Source organism: Haemaphysalis longicornis, unplaced genomic scaffold, assembly GCF_048455015.1.
Source record: "Haemaphysalis longicornis isolate Haplotype H1 unplaced genomic scaffold, Haemaphysalis longicornis Haplotype H1 scaffold_5, whole genome shotgun sequence".
NCBI classification, from domain to species: domain Eukaryota; kingdom Metazoa; phylum Arthropoda; class Arachnida; order Ixodida; family Ixodidae; genus Haemaphysalis; species Haemaphysalis longicornis.
The window spans coordinates 172,599,735-172,616,532 of NW_027526385.1; the positions used below are offsets into that span (position 1 = coordinate 172,599,735).

Sequence of the window (16,798 nt, forward strand, 5' to 3'; positions counted from 1 at the left end):
GTCGCAGCAGCTTTAACAGAATGGGCGCACCTAAGGTGCGATGCAAAAAAGGGGAAAGCTGAGGGCAATGACGAGATCTCAAATCGCAGCTTTCAGCTCGAGAAATGGCTTGTAGACGTCTGACTTTCTTATTACATTGTTTTTCCTGAAGCAGGTTTTGCCCTTTACTATTAGATTTCGTTTGTGCGGGACATTTTTAATTACACGAAATATCACCTTTCAAGTTGGTGTGCCTGGCTAAAGTACTCCTGGGCTAAAATATTACTAGCGTAGTTAGTTATTAGCATATTTTATCGCAACTAAAAGTCTGGTAGAGCTTCAGTGTGCATTTGTCTTCCCACTGTCCGGCGATGCGGATGTGTCTTCCAGTGTTGTTTTGTTGCTCGACTGACAAACCTAGAAACGTTCCTGGCGAGCCACTATTCTTCCCGTGACCGACCCGTTGAAGCCCTAGTACGGTGTCGTACAGCCAGGCCTGGAGTCAAGCATCTTGCGAGCAATTCTTTTCCAAAGCATCCCTCAGGACAACGGTTGATTACCCTTATTCATCAAGATCGCGGACCCCAGGCGGAGAAGCTGTTACGAATCAGCCCGCTGCAATACTCCTCGGCTGTGTGGCAAAGCCTCCACTACTTGCGCCTTTCGAGCAGGCCTCCCTGTCGGTGACTCACACTTGCAGCCGACAATTTAAACAAGCTGGGACGTGTCTGGATCGGTGGCGCCTCGCTATCGGCGTGAGCAAACTTCGGTGACGTGGAATGGAACACGTCGAGACTTGCCGGAAGGACGCGGAGGCCCCGCGTCCACTGCGGAGATCTCCTCTCTCCCTTTTCTCGGACTCAGCGCGCGCAGCTACTACCAACGCTCACGAACTCTGGAAAGACTGTTGTGCGTCTCTGACGTTCCTGTCGTGTGCAGAATCTAGAGGGAACGCTTCCCTGTTGAAAATTCTATCAACCAACCATCAAGATTCATTGCTGGAAAGGTTGATTGCGTTTGATGGTCGCCTTGGAAAGCTTGATGTACGTAAGAAACTGTAATGGAAGCTGCTGGAAGGAGACGCTAGAAGGTGCGGGCAGATATGATGGCATGCCTGCCAGCACCTTTCAGCACCTTCTAGCACCTTCCTCCATGCTGGCAGGCTTGCGGCGCAATGGCGGCAGATGTTTGCGTGACGGCAAGCTTGACTGCTGAATTGACGTTGGAAAGGCATTTTCTGAATGAATGACGGCAGAAAGCCAAACCTTATACGAGAGCGAAGTGCTTGTAATAACAGAAACATAGCTTTGGCATTGACCGTTGCGAGAAAATTACAAAAGCTGCCTTTTTGAAAAGGTGTTGCCGAAAACTTGGCACGCATGCTGCGCGATGACGGCAGATGTTCGCGTGACGGCAAGCTTGACTGCTGTATTGATGATGGAATGGCATTTTCCGAACGAATGCTGGCAGCAAGCCAAAATTCATTCGATAGCGAAGGACTGATATAATAACAGAAACATAGCGGTGGCATTGGGAATTTCGAGAAGAAAAAACAATAACTGCATTTTTGATAAGGTGCTGCTGAAAACTTGGCATATTAGGGAAAAGCTACTTTGATTAGCGCTTCTTGTTTTTAAGCCAGAACTTGGAGGGCTGGTATGAAACTGTATGCCCTTTATTCGCCGTTTTCGGTGTAAGGATGGCAGTGCCGACCCTTACGTTGAAAACATGGGCAGCTTTTTTTCGCTGCGACAGGGTCAAACCGTCAAACCGTACGTGTTCATTTTCGCTGCGCTGAGCCCGCGGACAGAACCGTCCGTGGCATGGCTTAAATTGTACGCGGCAGACTACGGGTCTAGCGCTTCGCCGATCCTCCTTAGTTGTAATCAGCTGCCTTGAGACAGATCTAAGCACGGTATTATTACACAACATAATTTTAATTCCGGGCGCGCATGCCATTTTACTCTATGCCATTTCACTCATAGCTACGTTGGCTTTCGTCGGGGAGAACGGGGATGTGCGATATCTCTTTTAGGTTGAGATAGCTGGCTACACTTCTCAAGGTGAGCCTCGTTTTGGAGACTGGTGCGTGCCCAAGAAGCGGTATGACTGCCGGAATGGGTTATATACGAGAAGCAGTAAACATAACTCACAATATTTGTGCATTCATGGGCGATTCAGATTGACAAACTAACTAAATGGCACTTGTTCGGACATAAACTCCGATTGTGGTGGTGGTGCAGTGGTAACGCGCTCGTTTTTTGTTGCAAAGTTGGTGGTTCGATCCTCCGGTAGTCTGTTTCTTTTTTTTTTGCTGACACCACGGTATGATTTTTTTAAAACGAAAAATGTGCTTGTTCTTGGTAGTTTTTAACCAAAAGTGATTTCCCCCAAAGTGATGTCGGAGGTTTATTCCACAACTCAATCGCTCATATACAGGATAGCCCAACAAACTCAACTTTTTGCTGGGTATGGCAACCTTATCTTTCTATTTACATTGCTTTATGTGTCTATGTTCAAGCCAGAATTTCTTTCGACGCATTTTGTTCACTTCGCGCCGTGTATGGACTGCGTTACGAAAACACCAAGGCACAGCCAAAACCGAAACCCCGGCCGCAGTACTCCACTGCTCCATCCAGCAACATCGCCACGCCATCACGCCGCCGCATTCCTTTCTTCCTGGCCGCCGAGACGGTGGAGTTGTACGCGCTTGTCGAGTGGCTTTGTTGTGGTTGTTTTGAAGACATCGGATTATTGTTTCGACGAAGATATGTCGCCTGTGATTTAAGGTAAGTGACTAGTCAACTTTTTGCACTTCACTTGTGTATTTAACACGGCAGGGCTCTTCCGTTCCGTGTTAGACGTTTGCGTCGTCGGTTAGCCCTAATGTTTTTTGACAGCGACTGATTTTGAGGGTTACGTAGATCTGCCTTTCGACCGCGGATATTGCGTACGGGACTAGAAACAGTAGGGCTGTTCGATTTACAGTCCCGGACTCACCGCCGATTCCCTGAAAGCAGTCAGGCATTCGATTTTCTTGTGTATCCTTATGGCTTCGGGGAATCATCGGACTCCGGCGGAATATCCGCGGTAAATTCGAGTCTGTAAATCGAAGAGCCCTATTCTTTGTGCCGTTTGTAGGCTTTTTGTTGAGCGAAGTAGGATCATACTGCTACGTTGGCTAAACGGTTTGTTGCTCGCAACAACCGATCGCCAATACGCGCGGTCGACCGCTCCAGGTTGAGTTCGCAAGTTTTTTTTTGTGTGGGTAGTTCTCGTTAAGGAATTGCAAATTGTTCTTCGCATCATTTTCCGTACCTGGACTGGAGTGGTACGCTTTAGGTAACTTTTAGCCGAGGCACATAGCAGTCTACACTACACTGCAGGGATTGTCATTTTTCAAAGCTTTCACTCAGTAAAGTGCACTAGTACAAACAAGGCTCTTTGCGTTCAGATTGAGGGTACGATGGCTGAAATTGGCGTCACACTCGCAAGCCCCGCATGTGCAGTGAATGTTTGAGTGTTCTAATCGTTCGATAATCGCATATATGTTTGTGCATCTGTATCAGTAGCACCAAAAACGTTCATTCAACCCGAATTTGCTACCACGTCGAAACTACATGCGTATCGTGCGTCTGGTGCAGAGGCATAAGCAATGCTGGCCGCACATGGGCAGCGTTTAAGCACTGCAACATTCACTACCGTCTCCGAATAATTCGCGGCCACGCGTGTTGCTCAGTTAAATTTTGTATTGGGCTCTCATTGTGTGGATGAGGGCACCCCGCACAAGAGCAAATGCTTCAAAAAAAAAAGTGGGTCTCCTCTGGACTGGAAGGTCTCTTTCGAGTAGCTTGTGTAGATAATTGCACAGCAAAGAATACACTCTGTTAAAAACGCGACTTGATGTAAATAAATATAGTTCTAGAAAATATGCCGCTAGAGAATAGATGGGAGAACAGCCTTTTCTAGATGGTTAGATCACACTGAAAGTTTTTTCTTAATTTTTCAGAAGAGGATAACCTCTTTCTCATCGCAATAATTTTTTAAGCCCTGGCTATTGTCATTATTGGCAGTAATGCATTATTGTCATGTTTCACATTTTGCCGCCTATACCAATGTGTGTCATTTTTGAAAATCGTTTCAATGGGTTTATAGTCAATGTGAGCACCACCTTAAATCTGGTTCCCTATGCTTCCCTAAGACATCGCGGCCATTATTAAGGACTAATTAGATTCATGTTTTGAAGGAAAAAAATTGTTGCCATGATATTGACGGTACCAGCTGAAAACATGCACCGACACATGTGGGCTTCAAGCACTGCGTGGGAAGGAGAATTGAACCTGGTTTAAGCTGCAATCACCTAGAAGAGACTTTAAAAACAAAAAAAAATTGCTTCACTTGTATTGTTGTTCAGCAGTTCATCACAGCCTTTCCAGCCTCCTTTGGCAGAATTATTAGGCTGTGTATAGCGTTCCGTCCGGAGGAGACACAACTCGCGTTGAGAGCAGTCTTTCTTGATTTTTACCCATCCAGCCAAACCGCTACCGCTCACTGACTAGCCAGAATCACTGATAATTATTAATCATTATTAATAATTACAGATGATCGGACTAACTCTAGCTCAATCTGGACAGATCTCCAAGTCGCCACCCGACGCCCGCTTCACAATATTTCAGCGAGAGCAGTCGGTCTTGATTTTTACCTAACCGGCCAAACCGCTTCCGCTCACTGACTAGCCAGAGTCACTGTTAATTATTAATCACTGGTAATAATTAGAGGAGATCGGGTGTAACTGGCGATGGCTACGTCGGCCTTGGCTCCAGCGAGCGGGAGCAGCTCGGCCGCTTGAGTAAAAAACCAAGACCTACTGCTCTCATCGCGTGAATTGTAAAGCGGGCAGGAAGTTTTGCTATTACAAAACGCTAACCACGGCCACACACACACACAAAAAAAATGGTGCGAGAATCGAACCAGGGCCTACAACGTTCGTAGTCAGCCGCGGAACCACTACACCAAATCCCAGAATGAGAAATGGCGGCTAATTGGCTGGTTTTGATTTGGCGTTCAGTCTGGACGGAACTTTAGCAGTTTTTAGCATTCCGGCTGGACGGAACACTAGGCATTCCCTAATTGTTAAGGCAACGTTATCATCATTTAGGTCTGCGCTTTGTCACAGAATCGTGGAAGCAATTTGCCGTATAGCAATGAGAGCTCATCTCGGCACCTTTTTACGCATACATGAACTGGTCATAATGAACGGCATCTACTTCCAAAGAGAGAATTGAGTTAGAAGCTTGATCGTTGACATTGTCACTATGCTGTGATAGTCACTTCGGCCATCCTTACATCCAGGTAATGTGGTATTTTAACGTTCTCATATTTTCGCTTGGAGTGTGAAGAACACCTTGCTCGACACCTTAATATCGCATTTAGAACTTTGAAGGATTAAGGCTAATGCAACTTGCTTGTTGTTTGCCACTCACTTCTATCTTGCAGGCTACTGACTGTTACACCTTGCAGTGGAGATCAGCTGGCATGCCCTACTTGGTGGATGGACCTATCTGGATGGACCTCTCATCAGATGTCACTGGCTGTTTTTCAGGTTGGTTACAATAAGTGAGCACCTAGTTCTATACAATTGTAGTGCAATGCTATGACGTGCACTGTGGAATTCAGTTACCAGAACTTGCCTAATTTGACCGAAAGTGCAGTGCTTTGGTCTTCCAATAACACTGTATATATATGCTGGTCGGCATCTTCATTTCAGCAATTCATTGCTCTCCGAGTTTGGAATCAGTGCATTTGGATGTATTGTATTTAACGTCTTTATGTATTGTTTAACATGGACCTTTGCTGCCATTGTACATTGAACTGCTGAAACACAAGCACGAAGGTGGGAGTTCTTAGTAAAAAAGAGAACTAGGATGCACATGATGCAACATTTAGAAGTGACACAGCTGCTTGATATCCCCCTTTTGGTGCAGCCCGCCGAATGCTCCTCTCCGCCTGTGAGAACGATAGCTCTCTTTTCCTCCGCCGCGTCGCCTGTGGTGCACGCTATCGGTGATGCGGTGGCGTCAATTCGGAAAGTGGCCACACAATCAGCCATCCGCGCTACAGTTCTTGGTTCGGCTGTTGTGTTATTGCGCTTTGTCATGCTTCACTTGAGACACCTTGCTGAACAGGCTGCAATCACATATTTACGAGGAGTAGATGCATGGTCCTTAACATGGGATTGCACTATTCAGCTTGTTTTACTGGAAGTTTCGATTCTGTAGCGTGTTCGTGACCTTTGGGCTTTTTCTGAAGGAACTTCGGGCTGCTGATGACGGCAGGCGAAAATATCAAGGTGGCGTGGGACAGCTTAATTTTTTCCAGATTCGGCTCAATGTGTGATCAGCTTATGAGCCAAACTGGGTTCACAAGTGACAACTTTTATTGGATCTTAAAGAGGGCCTTGAGAACAAAACAGTCCCTAACTTTCTGCATTCCATCAAACATCCCCCTCTCTCTCTCTAGAAAATTTGTTCTAAGGTTCTTAATGAGGTGGTTTGGTCAAATAAAAGGAACGATGGGTCATTTTGCCGCGCTGGATGTAGCAAAACATGCTGATGTTGTAGTGTGTTGTCAACCGACATGCCTAGAAACATGGCGCTGTTTGTCTGGTGGCTGTCTGTGACAATACGGATAATGAAGAACCCCACCTCTTACACAGTTGAGCACACTAAAATTCAGGTTACGGAGCCGGTCATGCTTCCTGTTCCCGGTAAAAAAATACCCTAAGGGGATAACGCCAGCCGTGGAAAGCCCCCGCAGGACAAACCAAAGGAGCCTGCAGGCTAATTCAGTGGCACCACCGGTTCAAGGTTCACAGCTTATATCAAGGCCGAAAATATGTCGACTTGGCAGCCATAAATTACTTTTTCCTGTATTGACATTTCGTCAGTAATCAGGCTGCAGTATGGTTCTTTTAGTGACCGCAAGCTTTGTTGCTCCACTTGAAGCCGTTCCTTTATTCGGTTTATTACTCGAGTCTCTTGCAGAAGGTCCGACAAGATTTTTAGTGTGCTTTGACACGGCAGCTTCAGCAGTTTTTTGCCCCTCACATGCTCGTGTCCTTTACAAGAAGTCGCCTTCCACAACACTTTGCCGCAACGTGGGTTCCTGTCTAGTCAGCGCGCCTTATCACTATTGATAATCTGTTCCATGGCAAATTTGGCACACCCGTTCTCGTTCTTGTGCGGCGTCCGAAAGGGTCTTTAGTGCTTGCACAGCTCGGTTGTCCTCATATATTGAACTTTCTCTAAATTCATCACAAGTTTGCTGAAGTTTTTGCAAGCGTTCGTTTAGTCTGCACTTTCATGTCAAGACTGTGTGCGTTTCTTTTCGTCGCTTGAATGCATCCAACCATGTTAATGTCATCTGGCCTTCTTCACTTTTCAATTTAACGTGTTGCTAACCTTCAACACACTCGCCTGAAGCTACATTTTTTTGCGCCTGGTATTCACTGGCTGCGCTTTGAGCATAGAATTCTTCTAGACGAGAGTGTTTTGCTTCTTTCCCACCTGCTGCTAACGCATGTTCTCTTGAAATTCTCGGTTGCATGCATGCACGCTTGCATCTTACTAAAATCCTTTCCCGGGAAAGGCATTGCCACCATGCGATGCCTTTTAGAGCAGTGCCGGTCAAGAGCACCCTTCCATGACCTGAAGGATGGTTTTCACTTAATTTGTTGAAAATTTTCTTTTTCTGCAGGCTTTCTATTTTTATGGCAAAGAGGAAGGGCAGAAGCAAGGGACCACATCAGAGTGACCATCTCAGAATGTTTAAGGAGGTATGTGAAATGTGAATATACATTTGTTTTGAGTTGATCTGGATTGTATAAGCTTTAGTGTGTAACTCAGTTTTTTTTTCTTTTCAGCTGCCCAACTGTTCGAAGATAGTCACCATATTTGATATTTAATGATAATATATTCAACGTTAAAACCAAGTTTGTTTTGTGTAATATTTTTAAGCACCCCAGCACACACCTCTAAGCTCTCATAAAATGGTTGATAAGTTTTCAGAGCATTGTAGCAGGATAGCAGAAAAATGATCACGACATGAATGGACAGAGCAAAACGCATAGGCAAGCTTACTTATTTGCTGCAAATCTTATTTCATAAATTTATTCGCAAGAAATGAAACCAGTTTTTAATTAGCATTGCATACCACCTTTCCTTTTCATGTCGTCATCATTTTTGTGCAATTTCGCATATCTGCCGTCATACCGTCACTCAACCTGCCAGCATCGACGCTACCATTGCTGTCAGCTACCGACGCATGCCGTCAGCTACCGACGTCTACCAGCATGCCGTCATCCATCACCCTACCAGCATGCAGTCACCTGCCGTCATGCCATCACCCTGCCAGCATGCAGTCATCTGCCGTCATGCCATCATTAATGCCATTACCATAATCCACCATGTTCATGTTTGATGGATTCCATCAACTCCACATTTTCAATAAGGTTGTTTTGACCGTTGGCGCGTTGGATATAAATAAGACCCTCCAAGCGCTGTAGTTCATTCCTGTTTGAGCAGTGAATCATTGCTGTCACTCTGGTCGAGTCCTGTACTCCAACCTCGCCCATCGGGGCATTGTTGTTTGCCTGCGGCTCATCTCTTGCTATGAGTAAACACGTTATGTTTGCCTTCGGCTTTTGGTCTTCGAGGCATCATCATTGGCTGGCCGGTTGCTTCACCACGCTACCACACGTATGTCGGATGTAACGGAGCTCGGCTCGGGTACGCCTTCCCGTCTGCATCAACGGGTTGTAAGCGGTTGGATGGCAACTTCGCAACTCCTCTTGCAGTGGCCCTGGGAGAGCACTCTTGCGCGTTTTGCAGGGCCATTTCCAGGTGTGGCTACTTTTGTGAAAGATATATCTACTCCGTACTTTGCGCGGTTCGTGCTTCTTGTATCTATTACGTGGCATTGAAATTTACCATGCGGGGAGTAAACACCTGGACACTCCTTTACCGCTGGAAGGCTTCGTGCGTCAAAGACACTAAAGTTTTCCAGTAAACCAGCATACCTCTATCCCCAACGGTTTCCTCTCCATCAGCAAGAACACCAAGTCTACGAGAATGCACTTTTGCACTGCATGCTTCGCCCTTGCCCAGCTTTTACGTTTCTGGAGATGGTCCGGGATTTTCGGTAGAGGAGAAATTTTATGCCGAGTCGCGGTATCGTTGACCGGTGCACGATGGCGCCCCGTCGTTTATTTTCAGGGTCTAGGGGTCCCTGTGCTGCATACTTTGGCCCTTCCCGATTTTGTTTTTCACGGCGCTCTGTTGGTCTTAAAAGAGAGGTTTCTCTGATTTCTTCAAAAGCGTCATAAGGACCCAGTTTCAGGACTTCCTTATCACCATCATCGTCATCACCATCAGCTTTATCAACATATTTAGGGATTGATTTGATAGATTGTGGGGTTTAACTTGTCCACGGAACGCGGTCGATGAGGTGCGCCGTAGTAGGGGGCTACAGAATAATTTTTCTTGTTCGCCCACATACATTCTTTTCCATACTCCCCATTTCAACTCATCGCAGCATCGTCCCTGTAGGTGGCGATTCAGGGTCACCATTCTTTCTTCGTTACTTTCGTTGTGGTGTGGGTTGGACAGAACACAACCCGAGGTCTTTTATACGCATTTCCAGACGTCAGGGGAGGATGAGCTCCATTAGCGAAATGAAAATTTGCAAATGTGCTGCGGCTTGTCTCAGCTCATCCAGTTCTTTCCGCAAAAAGCCGAAACACGGTTCGGCAACCGAACGACAAGGCTATTCCAACGTTAGGTATACTGCAGGGCGTCACTGCGGTCACTTTGTTATTTTCTGAGAGGAGCAAGTCAAAAGACCTTGTCCAAATTCGCAGTTCTCGCAACGCATTACCAGGCGGCAGTCAGCGGAGTCGAAAACTGGAAGCGGTTGCAGAAGTCTCCTCTGCGGAACAAAGTATCTTTGAAGCGAATTCTTCCGCGCTGCTCACAGCAAAAAGAATGGTGAGAACAGAAGGAAACGCGCTGAGGACACAATACGTGGTTTTTGATTTATAATTTCGCAGCTAATATTTATCACTTTAACAATATTCGCGAAGAAGGTGATTACTAATACATTTTTTATTTACTTATATGTATATCCTCATTTCACGAAAGGATATTTCAGGACTCCTTAAGTATAAAGACCGCTAAAATGCGATGCTTTCTGGTTTCCAACCTTAATCAAAGCCGACGTACAAAATAAAAACTCCTTTTACAATGTCGGAATGGCCCTATCCGATACCCGACAACTGAATAACGCGAAAGATCCAGGTTTGACTCCTAGCACGGGCAGTGCCCTTCTCAAGAGGCGCTTGAGTAGCTTTTGTGGAACCTATCTTGTGGAACCTATCTTGTAGGTTGGCTCACCAGCAGAACTTTTGGACGTATTGTTTTGGACTTTAAACTTTGTCTTTGGACCAGCGATAATTTTGTGTTTCAACCTTCTTTCACTTCACCCGCGATTATCATCATTGCCACAGAAAGAATTCTTTACTGCAGTTTTCGTGTGGACGGTCGCCATCACTGAGGCAAAGGAAGCTTTCGCTTCGATCAACCTATCTGGTCGCCTCTGTATTTTGTTCTCTTATTAATCTTCTATTTCCTGTACAGATCATGTATAACGTGGGCATATCCTAACATAGGCTGCTGAAGCATTTATATGCCGTAAGCTTCGGTTTGTTTGATGCCAGTTTTAATTTCCTTAGAAACCAGAACATCTATTTTGAAACGCTCAAAAAGCGATCAATGTCGCTTTTCCAACTAAGGCTTTCAGACAAGGTGACGCCCAAGTATTTAAATTGTTTTACCCATTTACCTCATGCTGTCTAATTCGTTCGTAAACACCAACCTTTTTTAACGTTTCTTGTTACTATCGTTAACGAGGTTGTGCTATAGTTTCTTTCCATTTTCCACTCATTGCCCCAGTCGTGATCTGCACCGTACTTCATTTTGCCGAACGTACACGACGGATATGTGCAACACCGCCACACGACACAGACATCTCCTAACAGGGGAAGTTAAATATTGAATGAAACGGTTTCTGTGATATGTGTAATATAGCAGAAGGAGAGAGCCGGTCCCATCACGGAGCCCTGAAGACTCCTGACGATTCATCAATTATAGAATTTTATGTCGCTTTTCTTAGCGCATTGCGTTCTGTTGGATAGGTATACTTATACCGCTCAAATAATTACTTTATGCGCCAAGATGTACAAGTTCCTCTTTGTGTTGAGCGTCGAGAACCATATCGAACTCCTTCGACATGTCAAATCAAACTGCATCAACGTGAACATTTCATTGAGTGCTCGGGGAAAACAGTATGCGTTTTTATTAGTTGGGTAACATTCGATATCTTTAAAACAGGATTTATTACGTTACACCCCATGCTTGTGATTAAGATCAGTCTGATTTTCAACCGTACATTTTGCTCCAGACATATAAAAAGCCACTGCTTTTGCAGTTAACCAGTTTCGCAGTCAACCAGCTTGCAGTTATATAGTTACCAGTGGGAATGCTTTGAACATAATTCAGAGGTACTTCCCTACCCTTTCCGCCAAACGCTTCAAGAACACACTTGGTATGCAATCAGGGCGGACAGATAGTTTCGTATCTATCTGAACAATAATCGAGAGTATTCGTTTTCAGAAAATAGCGGCTTTGACATGGTACACTTTGTAGAGTCGTTACAATAACAGAAAATATATTATTTGGAACTTCCGAAGTAAAAAATACAGAAATAAAATAGCCATTGTAAAACTTGAGCACACTCCGCCTCAATGTTTCAATCCTTGTCAAGATATTTCTTTTGGATCCTGAAAGTGACGTCATCAAATTGCTAAGAAAAGTTCCTAAACTCAGACGTAAGTTTGCATATTTGTCATCACAGCAGTCAGCTTAACCTTTACATCGCGGAAAAAAAAGAAATGCCGTCTGATTAATTAGTGCGTTTGATTTCTTTCGCCTAATTTTGCGTTTGATCTGAAAAAATTTCAGGGTTTTATATTATTCTTTTCTCGGAGTTTTTCTTTTTCTGCGGCACAAGCTTGTCCAAGAAGAAATGAACGACGTTTCTAAATTTACACCGCAATTTATTGATGAACGTTTCCCAGTTAAAAATTTAGGGACATTTCTAAATTTCCAGAAATGTAGCATCGCCAGCTTGGCTAAAACATTTCACACTGTGTACATTTAAGCTGTCTTGGTAAAATTACATCCTCAATAAAAAGCAAACTCATTTTATACCCACAGAGACCATCGTAAATAGCTATTTCGTATTCCTACCATTTGCTTTGCAAAAATTAAACATGTACAACTGGTTCCGTCGTTAACACATCTGAGGGAATTCATTTTCAATTTGCGTGAAGCCATTCCCAAATCAATATTCCGCAATATTTTGTCGTACTTACCATACGGAAAATCAGGTTTGACTGTATTCCAACGTTCCCGAGATAGTTAAAATCTTCACCAATAATTGCACGGGCATGTCAGTGGCCCTTGTTAAAAATACTCTTGTAAAGCTTTCAGAAAGATAACAGAAGCCTTCGGTGGCTTAATAAACAGCACCAAGTAGATATGCAATCCCGCCCGACGCTTGGGACAAGCTTCGCTTAACCCGGCCGCTGCCCCTCGGGGCAGGTTAATTTCGAACGTGTACGCATTCTTGTAAGGTTTTCTGGGCCCAAAGCCAGTCTTTAGGCAAACCCGTTTGAAGTTGACTCGGAAAAGCACTTCAATAAATCTTGGTGTTGGGGTAGTTGGTATCTACACATAACGGAAAAATAGCGCTGAACTTAACACGACGACAAAAGGGTAAAAAAAGGACACACGAAACGGGAAATGCGCCACTAACAACTGCGAAAAATTTTAATAAACAAGGCAACTTATAAATACCCCTGCCACCTCGCATCACCACCCAGTGCATGTGCGGATCATATCACCTCATACAACAATTATTTTTCTTTAAATACTCGGTCTCTCTTTCCAGCAACGAGACTGACGGAGCACTGACGCACTCACCTTCGAGGCCAGAAACCATCGAAAATGCTTCGCATATTTCCCTTGTAAACCTGTCCCGTAATTTGAAGAGCACCTTCGTGTTTGGGAAATCTAGAGTGCATTAGCACTTCTCGCAATGCTGTGCCATATTGCCAGAAATAGCCGTCTGCTGACACAGCGCATGGTGTTCCTTCAACCTTTCGTTCACACAACGTCGTGATTGTCCTATGTATGCCTTTTTGCAAGTAAGGGGGATCTTGTAAACTATGCCAACAGAGCACTTCACAAACTTCCGCATGTGTGCAACACCACAACTACTATCTCTACTAGTTCTGATTTTCTTGGTCTCCAGCGCTTTATCGACCCGATTGCACATGCTTCCAAGCTTATCGGGTGCAGTACCAACTACCTGTACCTCATGTCTACCCTCTATTTTTTTCAAGCGATGGGACAATTTATGAATATACGTCATCACTACTACACGTCTATCTGGTTTGTCACCCGTCGATTCGTTTCCACGTTTCCATAAACAGCGTACATAACCGTTCTTGCAACAGAACCGATCAAAGATACCGGATCGCCACTTTTTCTGACCCTGGCTGTTTGGATACCAATGCTTTCGCCCATGGCATGATAACACGATTTTTTATTGCTTTCGTTATACAACCTCTGGTTTCCTGGCCACTGGGCCTATATAGCCATGGCAGTCCGTTGTAGCTCTACCGGTGCTGGCTCTGGGCACATGCTCGTATTAAAGCATACCACGAGAGCAGCCACGGAAAACGATCTTTACTGCGCTGTACGGAGAAACACTAGCATGAAGCTTGCCGAACGTTCTTGCATGACAATGGATGGCCTGATAAAGTAACGTAAACCGCTTCTACAGACTTCCAGGAGCTTCGAAGAGAATCCCAGAGGCGCCTTCATTTCAAGGGGCCTTCAGACGATACTTTATTTGAAAAGCGCGTTATCGATCAGAAAAGCGCTGCACTTACTCTGGATAGGTAGTTTTAAGGTTGTTGAGGCACGAGTCATTTCCTGAATTGCCTTATTGAAAACCTTAAATTTCCCCTAAATTTGTTCGCTTATCTAGTGTAAAATATGTTGGGACAAGGAACGTCGTTTCACTGCTGTCTTTCAAAGACACAAACGTTTCTACGGCTACAGTCTAAGAAAAAAAGGTACAAAATGGGAGAAAATTGCAGTTTTCTTTTGCAGCCCAGCGAGTTCCTCTATTTAGCTGTTTACATGCAACGCCATGTAGACTCCCTCTATCATACACTTGGTCGGGGGAGTGTACATTCTTCGCTGTCGTATGCGACCAGCCGGCGGCGCCGACCCCAATAACAAAACCGTACTTCATTTTGTCGAACGTACACGACGAATATGTGCAACACCGCCGCTACATAGTGCTGCTTCCTTGTCCTCTGACTCTTTTTTTACCACGATATGATCGCCACGCAAAAACATTGCTCGCCGTCCGCGTGTTTTGGTACATTCTGTACGCGCCGCTGCAATTGTGCTGTGTGCGACTCGTGCGCGTCCTGTTCAACGTTACGACCGCATTGATGGACGCTTTGTCGCCCAATGGTGAAAGATGACTGCGATAATACTAAACTGTCCCTTTCTTCATCAACGAGCAAATACCAGTGCATGTTGATGTATAAGTTACGAACAGCACAATGTCCACGTTTGGTGGCATTTGAACTTGCCTACCCAAATGGTTGCCATACAACGTGTGTGCTTTCTGGTAAAAGGGCGAAGGCGAAGCAATAAGTGTTATTACTCAAACACTCGCACCGTGCTGTTTCTCTCCGCGAGCTATTTTTGTTCTTTGAGCTTTTCTAGTGTTGCTTACAAACTTGAAACTAATTAAAAGTAGCCGTTACAGGGCCTACATTGGCGAAAAAACAAAACATAGGTGAGGCTCTCGCATTGCTGTGGGTTATCAAAAGAAACACCAATCTCATGGTACCTACTTGCATGCAGTGTTATGAAAACTTTGTAACCGTTTTAAGTTTAGTTGTTCTTTGTGGTCATGTGAATGTTGGACACGCGAAAAGTGTACTATGTGTTTAGCAATATATAATAGGGGCGTCGGAATGCGTTCGCGGAGTTGAAACTAAGCCATGAAAGCATTTGTGCGCAAAAGAATGCGGCTTTAGTTTGTCAGTGTGTACACTGTTTGAACTTTCTACACAAGCGCACTAGCGATGCTTATCTGGGTGTTTGGTTAGTAGCAAAATCAAAGCCCCATTAAAATCAGGAAAAGAGTCAGCGGCATTATACTAAGAATAGCGAATGAACCAAACGTTTATTCTAGAGTCTAAATCAAAGCTGCGGGAAGTACTTTCTGCATTAGATGAACTGGCACAGCGGTCACCTGCGCGATTACACATCTGCGATTGCTTCTCTGCCACGGAATTAAGTCCATACCGAGATGTTTCTCGGAATTCGGGACGGCTACTGCACAAGTTATATTCAAGAAAAAGTCATCTAAGCTGCTTGGATTGTAAACTTTAATATAATACAAATGTTGAGAGGCTGCACAATAAATACCCTCAACTCTTAAAAAAGACTAATAAGGGGTTGTAACGACGGTATGTACTAACTCATTAAAAACTTTACTACCCGGAACAATGGTACGTAGGAGTTGCCACCAAGCATGTTCCCTAACGCTATCGTTACTCTTATAGACCTCCCACTTCGTAACTGCTGCTTGTTTGTTGCAAGACTCCCCAATACTAACAAGATTCTGTGACGTATTGAACATAATTTGTTAAGTACTTTTCCCACTCCACTTCATGACTAAAATCAACAAGCTGGCTTGTATGTGCTCCCCTTATAACGCATAATTAGAAAATAATTGCTTAAACATTTGGTTTCCGGACAAGCCCACTAACCCTATCAGTGGACTTTCCGCTGCTAGCTATAAAACCAAGAACAGGAGTGGTGTTTTTAACAGAACTAACTTATTCTCGCTCGCCCTGCATCATGTGGGTTTTCTTGCCCAATTTTGTTGTGGGCTAAGTATGATATCTGGGTGTAGAATGTGCCCCCATGTCATGCCACGCGCTCAGCTGATCCGCATCGCTCCATGTAGCTGCTCTGCCAACACCCTCACTTTAAGGTGTTCACAAGCACACCCTTTTTTCATCCTTAAATGGTTTTTTAGATGCGACTGCATCTCATTCACTCGCCTTGTCCCTCCATACGGAGTTGTCCACACCCCTCCCCCTACACTATCAAAAAATAATAGTTAGCGGCGCCCGGATTCGATCCCACGACCCTGTGGGCGGAACGCGAGGTACATGGTGCTCTTCCCTCTGCGCCACAAAACCGAGACAGAATCAAATGGTACGAACGCGCCTTATATCCTTGACTCATTCAAACTACGTCAAGATGCTACTGATACAACGCATGATGGGGCAATAAATAACATTTGCAATAAAAGAAAAGAAGCTCCCACTTACAGCAACAAGAATGGAGTAAAGGTCGTTGCGACAGCGAAGCCCCAAGCATACCACTTAGCGAGATTGACCAAGATTGGCCAATAAAACATAATAACAATCATTAAACAGAATAATCATACGCGTTCCCGACACGTTTCACGCGATTTCAGAATCAATCCAACGGAAACACCAAGTGAACCCCACGATGCCTCGTATCTACACAGGGTTACCCTCGCGGGGAGATGGGAGCAATTTTTAGATAAAACATATTTTAAAGGCTTATGCCAGGCG

The 16,798-nt window shown here is 44.7% G+C and overlaps 1 long non-coding RNA gene across 1 annotated transcript; it reads left to right on the top strand.

Moving 5' to 3' along the window:
* The first annotated feature begins 2,621 nt into the window (after window positions 1-2,621).
* Window positions 2,622-7,813, top strand: LOC144139508 (uncharacterized). The gene is made up of 3 exons (XR_013316239.1): window positions 2,622-2,768; window positions 5,476-5,581; window positions 7,735-7,813. It is a non-coding gene; the product is annotated as an uncharacterized LOC144139508 (long non-coding RNA).
* Window positions 7,814-16,798: the final 8,985 nt, after the last annotated feature.